Source organism: Lepisma saccharinum, chromosome 11, assembly GCF_977018435.1.
Source record: "Lepisma saccharinum chromosome 11, izLepSacc3.1, whole genome shotgun sequence".
NCBI classification, from domain to species: Eukaryota; Metazoa; Arthropoda; class Insecta; order Zygentoma; family Lepismatidae; genus Lepisma; species Lepisma saccharinum.
Genome location: NC_139239.1, coordinates 22,941,423 through 22,952,674, shown reverse-complemented (window position 1 = coordinate 22,952,674; position 11,252 = coordinate 22,941,423). Strand labels below are relative to the sequence as shown.

Genomic DNA, 11,252 nt, shown 5'->3' with positions numbered 1-11,252 from the left:
ACACAACCATATTTGTTGAAGTGACGAAGAGGATTTTTTTAGGCAAATGCAGGGTGTCCAAGAAGTAGGGGGGAAACTGGGTATGATCAATTGATCTAATTTTATTGAACTTGGTACACATAGAAATAGAAATACAGAGTGCTTCAAAAGTCCCATGACACCCTTTTTTCTCTGAAACGGATGCGGTAATGGCAGATCCAACTTCACCTGGGTACATCGTGGTAAGGAACCCATGTGAGGGTGCTTCCGGGACATGGCTGACATCTTGAAGTTTGCCATATTGGATCGTGGTCAAATTTTTCAAACGGCAAGGGGGTCATGTGGGGTATCAAAACACATTAGAATTTTCCAAGAAATGCAATGCTGAAACAGTACAAATGTTATTGACACTAACCGCAACCGCGTGCTTCGGTACCCACCGAGAGGATGTGCTCAATGTGGTTCCCATCGTGCCGAACACACTCTTCAAGGCGTGTCTTCAAATACCATGAGGCCTCCCCGATGGCGTAGTGGTAGCGTCGTCGCCTTGTAAGCAAGGGGCCCCGGGTTCGATTCCCGGTGGAGGCACATAGTGGTTCGGATCCCACTTTAAACTGTAGGTCCAGTCCCGATTAGCCTTACTGTGCATAAAGTGGACTTAAAACAACAAATCAATCCAATCCAATCCAATTCAAATACCATGAACGGGCCTCCCCGATGGTGAAGTGGTAGCATCGTCCTGGGTTCGATACCCGGTGGAGGCACATAGTGGTTCGGATCCCACTTTAAACTGTAGGTCCAGTCCCAATTAGCCTTACTGTGCATAAAGTGGACTTAAAACACTAATTCAATCAATCGATTCAATCAAATACCATGAAGACATAAGGGGGGAAATGGAGGCTCTACACATTCACGATCTCGGCCATTTGTGGATGTGATGTGATCCGTACCACGCTCCGACCGACCCCATGTGCCATGTCTTAGATCCTTGGTAAACCCCATGCAGGAAAGATTACATACTTGGGCTCAATCATATAACTACTAGTTTAAGCATACTTGTGTTATAACGTAATTAATTCTGATGTAATGAGCTTTTAACGGTCTTCTTGGATAATACAAAATTGCTGACAGTTTAACTAAGCATATACATGAACCACAAAAGTATCATAAAACATTTCCCATTTTCCAACCCCAAGCCTTGCTGACTGTTGCTTCGCAGAACACGTAACATTTCCACTGCACCGGATATGAGTTCGCCCCGCAAAACAGCCCTCAGCAACGATCAGGTAATATTTATTCGTACGTGCAATGCCCAAATGTTAAACTAGCGAAGCACACACGTTACATAACCCTCCCCCACCTCTCTTTCCTCTCTACGCTTTCGACCGATGCATCTTTCTAAAAAACTAAAACTCGCAGAAACGAAATCAATATACCGCTGGACGTGGCACATTTCATTACTTCACATGACTGAACAAGGAACACACGTCAACAATGGCCTCTCGGGTAACAACGAAGGGGAAGTTAGCTGACTTCAGCTCCAAATTAGAGCGAGTCTTTATCCGCTGGAGAGTAGAAAGACTTCATTAGGGAACAATTAATTCCTGTGAAGCGAATCTGGATAGAATTATTAACTTCCCATTGGGGGGTATTTTGAAGGAGGGGTAAATTATACACAAGTGTCCCATTTCCTCCCACCGCCCTCACTTCCTGCACGCAAAACAATATGGAGACCAATCCAATTAAGAAACATGCAAAGGCGGCTTTGTGATAAACAATAGAGGTGGGAAGTTGGAGTACTTCCATCAAGGCGTTTTTGTGTTTTCTTGACACATTTCGACATTCTCAGAGTGTGAAACGTTAGCAAATTTGAGAATGGTACAGTTAGGGGAAGATTTTACCGTTAAGAAGAACTCCAAAATTACTATAATTGATTTTAATTTTTTGACAGAGAAGCCAGAAAATAGTTTAATAATCCAAGGTGAAATACACGATGCAATGTTTTTTTTTTTTTTTTCAGAATAGTTGTAAGTTGTAAGAATTGCAGCGTGATTTTCATTCAATAAGTCTGCAACATCAGTATTATCTCCAGACTACAGAGTGAGACAGTTTCCGTAACATCTCTGGTTGATATGCATTTGAAGCTTGGAAGCGAGTCATCACTCCCGAATCCTCCAATCAAGATCTGAGCCGGTAACGTCATCTGAGCCCAGCACCAACCGCTAACCCGATTGCTTACGCTCTACGCCATTTGTAGGCTCGCTTACTAGACTCACGCGCATTCTCAGGTGCAGACGTTGCGAATACAGTCTTATTCTGCAAAACTCAGAGTTAGGGACATTTCCACCACTTTAACGTGGTACCAGGTTCGAATACCGGCCTTGGCATATGTGTCCTTTCATAATCATATCATAACTCACCTTCGCGAGTAGCCACAAATGGCAGAGAAGCTAAGTAAAAAAAAAAAATCATTCACTCAATCAACCATTTTAACGTAGTCGAATGGGTTCCATTTTCACATATCATTGGTTCAAATCCCACAGAATATTAGTAACGGTACCGATAACCCATAAAGCAATGAGCTGTCGGATTAAGAGGGGGTAAGGGCACCCCTTTACACCCAAATATACAATGAATCGGCAATAAAAATTAAGAGTAGAGACAGAAATTTCAGTGATCTCGCTCATACTATTACCCATACCGCCCTCTTTTGCCTCTCTATGTAACTACCTTTCTCTGAAATGAAGTGATGATCACCTTTGATGTCTAAAAGTAACAATAAACCTTCCATAGCATAGAAGTGGGATACAGCCTCACCTCACTTGAAAACGTTGCCAATACCCCAGTGGTTCAACTCGAGGCAATGTCGAACGAATTCCTTTATTAATGGACACGTTAGGTGTCTCTTCAAGGCCACAACTGTTTTTGAGACGCAATTGTTCTTTCGTATTCTTTCTTAATGCAGTTCTATTGGAAAATGGTACCTTAAAATCGTAACTATTAATTCGTTCAGTTTGAGTTTACGATATGGTTGATTGATTGCTTTTGCTTTATTTTACTTCGCCTTTTTTGCCACCTTTTGCGAAGATGGGGATGAGTAATGATACGATGAAATTGATGAATGGACATTCAGAAACATCCATGCCCAGGCCAGGATTCGAACCCGTAGTATCCGAGACTGTTCGAGACTTTTGTACGATATTTGAAAACAAATACACAATCCAAACATACCAAGCTGATATATACCTGATTGTTTACAGATAAACCATACAATCAGTTTATAGTATCACAAAGTCAATCCGTTAAGCCTCAATTAGACTAAGCTACTTTTCTCGCTATTGATATTTTACCGTCTGGCTAGTAAACTCGCTGTGTGTAATATATCGCGCTAATAAAATCTCTCTATATGTAGTTGTGGCCGAAATGTCGGAAGAAGTAATATGTGCGGGAATTGTTGTTGTTGCTCTTTTGTTAAGCCTGGAGGTTGAAAATAAAGAAAAAAAGGAAAACTAGAAAAGTGTAGGTCAAAAAGTGGGTAGCAAGACGAGAAAAATAGGGTGCATCTAATACTTTCTTGAAGGAGTTTAGGGACTACCGAAATATTTTCTGTTCTTTTCCATTTGACCTAGTTGTTGTCTATAAACATCTTTTAAATTTTTAATTTTGGCCTTCAGCTGCTTTTCGTCCATGCCTTGGAGTAAGTTCTCGCTTTCAAGCTGTTCGTACATTTTTTTGAAAACTTCGTCTTTTAATTTTACATTACAATAGTTTCTGTGTGTGATGTTCCATAACATACGATATTGTTCATAAATTCTTAAAAATTCAACAATATTGTTGGTGTTCCACTTCGTTTTACTAAACTATTAAATACACAGAAACACCTGGAACACAAGGTAAAATCTCTCTCGAAACCTTTAGAGTGGGTAAAGAGTTTTTACTAGCTTTGTGTAATCGACACTCGCTGCGTTAGTTGTCACACGTTCACTCGCGGACGAGTTTACTCGCCGGCGAGTAGCTAGTCAACTCGCCAAATGTAATTGAGCCTTTAGAAGGAATTGCTAGTCTCTGCTGTGCGGTTGCATATTTTCAGGTTAAAAATTCGATTTTTCAATGGTTTGTAGCGTTGAAATGCAGCAACCCGTCATTAACACAAGCTGTTTGCCTTTCTGGCCTCTATACGCTGTGAAACTTTTTGTGGTGACACATGATGTATGTTTCTTATACTACATGATTCCAAACTCTAGCCCAGGCCGAGACTTTCTATTCTACACCGAGACGAGTGTTTATAAATTGAGATTATACTCTGTCCCTGAAACCTCTGGAGAGCGAAGGAAAACATATTTGCAGAAGTAGTGACTCGAGACGACTCGATCAATGCACACGTGAGAGGGAACGGGATTGATTGGAGGAGGAAAGCGGCTGCAGCTACTAGGTGTTTGCAGCAGCGTGTACTGTATTGTTCCGCCCACTGCGCTCTCCTTCTCTACCTTGAGACAGGAATTTAAAAACTCGACACAGACCGAGACTCTTCAAAAGTTAATATCACATCAAGCAGTGCGATAGAAACCATCATAGCATTATCGTAAAAGAGAAGGTTGTAACGACCGCCATGTTAGGCAGATTTCAGTCGTATATTGGCATTTATCTTATTCGTATACTTTCAAGTTAAGAACTTGGATTAAATTATCTACACTTAATTGTTTTCATAATTCATGTATATATTTACGTTTTATCTTGTGTTATAATATTATTCGCGTATTTTCACAACATTTATTCAGAATTTATAGGCTAATAATTATCCCAAATAATATATGCAACGTTTTCATTGTTTTTCAAATCCAAAATGCCTAGGATTATTACTATCTTTCACGAAAATTTCGTTGTTTAAGCACAAGTTAAATACATTTCTTCTTAATATCGATTTTTGTTCAACAATGTACAAGATTGAAGTAATTTGTCTTCGTTATAAACTAAACCTTTATTTAATCATTTTTATGTACAAGGGCAAATATGATTTATTTGATAAAATCAGTTTAGTTATTTCTATATAGTTTTATATTGTAATATTGTTTTCAATGAAATATCGATTTTCTATTGGCTGTTTATGTTAGGAGTGGGAGAACCACGCTACGTGTTTTTGGCGATGTAAAAACTTCCACGTTGGCATTTTTAATTGTTGCCAACCTGAACTTTAGCTTACTATCGCTATTAAACATTGATCTGTTATATAAATTATCAGTTTTTCTTGTTTTATTTTATGTTATGAGTTTGTATTATTGTAAGATAGAACAATCTGTTATGCTGCGCCACGCGCTTGAGGTAGGCCGTTGAGGTCTTGCTATTAACTGTGAAGGCGATGCGCGGGTTCTCGTGTTAAGTAAGTTGCTTATCACTGCCTACGAGCGTGAATGACCCAAAAAATTATAATTTTAACTTGTGCGAATCAGTATGTACGCGCGCGATTCGTGATTAAAGAATTTGGACATTTTAATTATAAAGTATTTGAATTTTATTTATTGTCACGTGTCGCAATTCGGTGGTTTCCTTCCTGGAGGAAGGGGGGATCGTCTTAATCCCGATCCCTGGGTGAGAACTGGTGCTTCCAACTGACCAGCCCGAGCAAGGAACGTTGTGTTGCCAATTCGGATCTCCATACCCTGGAGTTACGAGTGGTGGCACGTTGCAAGGTTCACATATATTTCACAAGAAGCAGAGCAATAGAACGTAGCACAGCATCAATGTAAAACAGAAGGTTCAAATAACTTTCACAAGAAGCAATGCCACAGAACCTATCATAGCATTAACGTAAAAGAGAAGGTTCATATATCTTTCACAAGAAGCAGTGCCCAGAACCTAGCATAGCATTAACGTAAAAGAGAAGGTTCATATATCTTTCACAAGAAGCAGTGCGACAGAACCTAGCACAGCATTTACGTAAAAGAGAAGGATCATATATCTTTTACGATAAGCAATGCCACATAACCTATCATAGCATTAACGTAAAAGAGAAGGTTCGTATATCCTTCACAAGAAGCAGAGCAATAGAACGTAGAACAGCATCAATGTAAAACAGAAGGTTCAAATAACTTTCACAAGAATCAATGCCACAGAACCTATCATAGCATTAACGTAAAAGAGAAGGTTCGTATATCTTTCACAAGAAGCAGAGCAATAGAACGAAGCACAGCATCAATGTAAAACACAAGGTTCAAATAACTTTCAAGAGAAGCAGTCCCACAGAACCCAGCATAGCATTAACATAAAAGAGAAGGTTCATATATCTTTCACAAGAAGCAGTGCGACAGAACCTAGCACAGCATTGACGTAAAAGAGAAGGATCACATATCTTTTATGATAAGCAGTGCGATAAGCCTAGCACAGCTTTGACGAAAAATAGAAGTGTCATATATCTGTCACAAGAAGCAGTGCGATAGAACCTATAGCACAGCATTTAATGTAAATGGTGGTGTATGTTACATGTAATGTCACATTATGAAGAAAACACGAGGACGATATTATATAAAATAACGAAGCCTGGAGTGCAAAATACCTTCTTTATGTAATAAAGCAACAAACAAAAATATAATTACAGTTGATGCTATCTAAACATAACAAATGTGTGTAATCAGAATTAGTGGTGAGAATGTAGTCTTGTTTAGCCATACACAAAAGGAACACCGTTGCCATTTGTGGGCATGAAAGCTGATATCATTATATGCTAATTAATTGAATCTCCAACCATTGTTTCCGCAGTATGACCACTCGAGCCGTCACGTGTGACACTTTGCAGATTGTCCCCCGAGGGGCTTCAACAAATACTAGGATAATTAACAAGATCTGCCAACAAACCAACGGAAACCAAAACTATTATTACGAAAGCGATAAAGAGCTTTCAGCGCTTGCTTTAATGATTTAGCGGTTTCTGGTATCGATAACATTGCAAAACATTTTGTTGACGATAATTACTTGAATTTCATTGCGAAGAGCGTAAACGCACAGGCTATATCCGATAGGCGCCGATTCGGAAGAGGGGAACACCCTCTAACCCCAAAATATTTCTGGAGGGAAAATTATTTTTTTTCTCTCTCCCAAGTATCCATTCTCGGTCAACAAGTACAAATAAACATTAGAAATCGATGAGAAAAAATAAAAAAGTCTCCTAGTTTTCTTCACTTATATATATTCAGTGACGGCGTCATACTCGCAGAAAACTAAATGCATCATTGATGCATAAGAAACTCATCGATTGATGTACTAAAATGTATTTTTTTGGCCTTTGCCAAGAATCATGTTCCCGACCCTGTGGCCGAGTGGTTAGCACATCGCGCTGCGACGCCAAGGGTCCCGGGTTCGAATCACGGTCGTGCTTGGTTGTTTGTGAATGTCCATTCATCAATTTCATCATTTCATCACTCATCCCCGTTTTCGCAAATTAGCCAAGAGGCACAAAAACGCGAAGTGAAATAAACTAAATCAATCAATCAATAAAATAAACAAGAATCATGTTGAAAGTTTGATGTATTTTCGTATATTCTTTGTAAACGTAACGCCAAAGTATTCCTTTCTATGTAGAACTGCATTTTAATGCATCAATTCATGAGTTTTTTGATGCACCTTCCTGCATCTTTCTGGATGATGCACTCAAATGTTTGGTCCGAGGTACTCACTATTCATGCATCTTTTGTTTCAGCTGATGTATTTACTTTTCTGTGTGAACGTTCTGGTGAGGGTTCGCCACTCGGACGGCTTTCAAATATATAGGTAAGCCTCATCTAAAAATAAAAATATACTTTAATATTCATATTGTTATTATGTGCTCTAAACAGGGATTTATTATTCAATACTAAGAAGTTTAAATATTAAAGTGAAAAAAAACAAGTGTTAATTGGACACTGTGTTGACTGTCTATAAGACCGTCAATTTCCACTGCCATCCAACTACCGTAAAATAATAATTATGACCATTCTTCAAGCTTTAACGACTCTTAAAGTTAACCTAATTAATGTAATTTTATTGATTCACCTTTAAAAATATATTTATCGTGCACTCGTTACCTACTTTTAGCCTTGATAAAATATTAAATGTAAATAAAAAACGTTTGCGTCCAGTTTTTTGTAAATTGTGTTAAATTTTAACGGTAGAATATTGTATATTTTACGGTAACTCCCAGCGTTGCAGTGCTTTCATATTTACTTCTAGGTTTCATCGTAGCACATCTTCTCGCGCATTCAGATGAACAAATTCTTTTGTGCGCGAACCTACTATGCAGCTGTGATATAATACAAATCCGGTGCAATAAGTAACTACTCCACTACAAATAAAAGTAAGTTTTCTCGAAATATAAATTGTAAACAATGCAATATTCTACAATTTGGAGCTAGAATTTAATACGGCTTATGGACTGAAGGTTTAATTTTATGTGTTAATAAAATACACGAGAAGTAAAAGTATTTGAAAGGATTTAATTGTATGTTGCAAAGAGTAAATGATCAAGGTGTTAATAGATAGCGCCACGAAAATAGAATTTCTTATTTGAATATTCAAAGGTTATCAATGACATTGCTCTTTATCTGCATACTTCCCTTTAATTTATTTTTATTTATTTTGTAATGTAACTTTTGTGTCTATTACAATTTGGCAGCGTGGATCATGGTCCACTACAGTCCACCGTTGGCGCAGCTCCTTTTTCGTTCAGTATAATCTGTATGAAATATCTTTCTCAGGGTTATACAGACTCCATTGAAATTTAGTTTTCATTTGTTCCAGATTTCAGCTTCATTTGATATAAGTTTTGTTTCACCAGTTCATAGGGACAGAAGACCAAGACCCTTCAAGAAGTAAATAATTGTTCGAAAAGTTACTTGGTTTAAAAATAGCTGAGTTACAGTTACTCATTTTAAAAAGTAACTCAGTCACAGTTACTGGTACTTGAAAAATAACTATAACTTACTTTTACTGGAAATTTTCTTGCAAACAAATTGTACAATATCGATGGAAGTGAATTGGAATAAAATAAATGTTTTTGTTTTTTTAATACAAAATATGTCTTCATAACATAACATATATCAACAAATAAAAAAACGATGAAACATGGAGTCCGCATTGCTCGAATGATCAATCATTTATTTTACTCTTTCTGTATATGTTCATATACCTTAAACACTTTCTCGTATTAAACAAGGAAATACATTCACTTATAAATTAACAATTTTTATAACAAAATTACATATAATTTCAATGGTTTAAGGTAATTCCATTCCAAGCTTAAGAAGATCCTAGAAAATGACTTCTTTCTAGATCGTCTACCATGTTCCAAATGATTATAGCAAACCATCCAAAACAATGAAGTTAGGCCTCCCCGATGGCGCAGTGGTAGCGTTATCGCCTTACAAGCAAGGGGTCCCGGGTTCGATTCCCGGTGGAGGCACATAGTGGTTCAGATCCCATTTTAAACTGTAGGTCCAGTCCCGATTAGCCTTACTGTGCACATCAAACCAAACCAAAACAATGAGGTTGAATTAGAATTAGAAATGGTGAAGTGCAAGAAAGTATTAAAATCTAGCATGCAGGGAAGCCTAGCTTCCTTACCTTAGGAGATTTCACGAAAATATTTTCATCTTAGCATTCAGAGAGTTGCTAAATTTAACTCTTCCCCCACGTTACATAAAAACTTAAAGTAACAGTTGATAATTACTTCTATTGAAAACACGTGACTCTGTTACAATTGACCTCCCCGATGGCTTAATAGTAACGTCGTCGCTTTGTAATCAAGGAGTTCCGGATTGAATAACCGGTGGAGGCGCATAGTGGTTTGGATTCAACTTTAAAATGTAAGACCAGTCCCGAATAGCCTATCTGTGCATAAAGTGGACTTAAAACAAAGCTCGGAGTGACAGTTACAGCTGCTTACTTTTAAAAGTACTTACTTAGTTACAATTAGAATTCCTCCAAAAAGTAACTGTTACTTGTAACTGCATTACAAGTAAGTTAACTAGTTACTTCCAAACACTGCTAAGTAAGATAAGCAACATTTCAAAAACGAAACTGTATAATGCGAAAACAACTATAATGATTATAATAAAGAATTAGTGAGTACTGTAGCAAGGTACATTTTCCCATGAGGTCACTGGCTATTCTCAGAGTCCAGAACCTTTCCCAACATCCGTGACCCTCGTGTGAACACTGCCGTAGGTCAAAGAGCCGGAGAGGATTTCCTGTGACGAGCGGGCACAATGTATCTCCGACGACATTGCTTTCCATATGAATGGGCCGAGATTCCGTCGCCAGCAATAACTCTTACAAGGCCAACACATCCATTACGAGCGTGCAGCCCACCCAACCACCATTACGAAGAGAGAAGTACAAGTGTATTAACTCTCAAGGAAGTCCATTTGTTTCGTTTCCATGTCCTTCTGCGGACTAAGGTCACACTTGCGATTTATGAGGAGGATGCACTGTGTTTCTCGAACTTTTAAATGCAAGTATATGACACACACACACACACATCTAGATGAACAACTTTCTTTAATGACGTTTTGTTCATTTAGGCTTATTATAGTTTCGGTTTTACAATCTTTCGAAAATCGATAATTTTATCTTGTATGTATGCAGCCATGCATAGATTCACGGTTGCAACTGCCATGCATTTTATCTATCTAGAAAGTTACTAAAATTTATTGTACAAGTTATGGTAGTACTACGACTGTGTACTTTCAAATTACCAGCCATCATTCATAGTATCAATATATCTGAAAAGGATAATGAGCTTACAAACAACAATGCCAGGCCGACAGTGGTATATACTGTATACTTACTTCTGGGCCACCCTGTATAAGATCTCCATGTATTTACACTAAAACGGGCTTTGGTAAGTTTTGTCCAGATGTGTTCCCTTGTCAGAAGGTGGCCGTTGCATTGATTTGATACATAGTCTGTTTCTTAGCATAATAAAACTTTGGTCGTTTTCCGGCAGAGAATATAACTGTCAGTGGGAACCGTGAAACTGTACTGCGTGTCTGCATACATACAGGATGGAAACTGCTGCTTTTGAAATCTCGTAGGGTTGAAACGAGACCGTAACGACCAAAATCTTGACTCTTGATGTGATGAGAAAGTATGTAGCTAGGTGTTGTCGCCTCCGCCATTCTAAATGAAACAATATTATTATTCTTAGAAATTTTACAAAATATATTAAATATGTTTGTCCTCTATCATCAAGACGGTAGAGAAAGCATGTTTATTTTTTATCAAAACCATTCCTGTTCCAAACCATG

General features: G+C 38.0%; 1 non-coding gene across 1 annotated transcript; it reads left to right on the top strand.

Annotated features, from left to right (window-relative positions):
- The first annotated feature begins 9,331 nt into the window (after window positions 1–9,331).
- On the top strand, window positions 9,332–9,406 carry TRNAV-UAC (transfer RNA valine (anticodon UAC)). Its single transcript has one exon. It is a non-coding gene; the product is annotated as a tRNA-Val (tRNA).
- The last annotated feature ends 1,846 nt before the right edge of the window (window positions 9,407–11,252 follow it).